Consider the following 934-nt stretch of genomic DNA (forward strand, 5'->3'; position numbering starts at 1 on the left):
TCACCAGTAATGTGGTCGATGGCGCCCGTGTCAACATACCAATTGGGGTCAACATCATATGACACAGTAGCAACAGCCGCCATCTTCTTTTCTTCTCTAGTAAAAGAAGTGTTGATGACAGTGTGACCAAGTTTGGCACACAACGGGCACGTAGGTTTGGGCTTGCCATCATTGCGCCCTTGATTGAACCCGCCTCGGCCGCGGTTGGTGTTACCACCACGCCCGCGATCGCCACGCCCTCCTTGTGACGCCGAGTTCGCCGACGAATGTCCTGCCCCTTGAAGCAAGGCAAAACATGCCTCGTACGCTGTCAACTACGAGTGCAGTTCTCCGACAGATATCGGTTCCACCCATGCAGCAACAAATGAAACAATTGGATTGTAATCGAAGTCCAGTCCTGCGAGAATATACGAGACCATATCTTCTTCTTCCAGCGGTTTGCCTGCAGAAGCCATCTCATCAGCCAAAGATTAATCTTACCGATGTATTCTGCAACGCTGAGATTCCCTTTCTACATCGTCGCCAAGGTCATGTGCGTGCTGATCACACGCGCACGCGACTGAGAGGCGTACATCCGCTCAATTGCCTCCCACACCTGAGAGGCCTTGGTGAGTGTGGCTGTTTGCACCAGGACGTGAAACCGAAGTCAAAAGGTAGCTGAGCACTTGCTACTCCTGAGCAACCCATTGCGTGTACGCTGGGTTGGGAATCTGCTCGGTGACCTTGCCATCCTTGTCAACAAGGTTGGTCATCTTTTTTCTGGCTCCCTATTTGTCCCATCAAGGAATCCAGCCATCTGTGCTCCTCACAAAGTCGCCAAGACCTGAGCTTTCCACAGCACATGATTAGTCTTATTGTGTTCAGAGCAAGTTCAACAGTATACCCAACAACTAGCTCCAATTCATCTATAGTCAATTTAATAGTCAATGCATAC

General features: G+C 50.3%; 1 non-coding gene across 1 annotated transcript; it reads right to left on the minus strand.

Annotated features, from left to right (window-relative positions):
- Window positions 1-298: 298 nt before the first annotated feature.
- LOC121055069 lies at window positions 299-437 on the minus strand. Its single transcript, XR_005812288.1, has one exon. It is a non-coding gene; the product is annotated as a small nucleolar RNA Z247 (small nucleolar RNA).
- Window positions 438-934: the final 497 nt, after the last annotated feature.

Source organism: Oryza brachyantha, chromosome 7 (genome assembly GCF_000231095.2).
Source record: "Oryza brachyantha chromosome 7, ObraRS2, whole genome shotgun sequence".
Classification (NCBI taxonomy): Eukaryota; Viridiplantae; Streptophyta; class Magnoliopsida; order Poales; family Poaceae; genus Oryza; species Oryza brachyantha.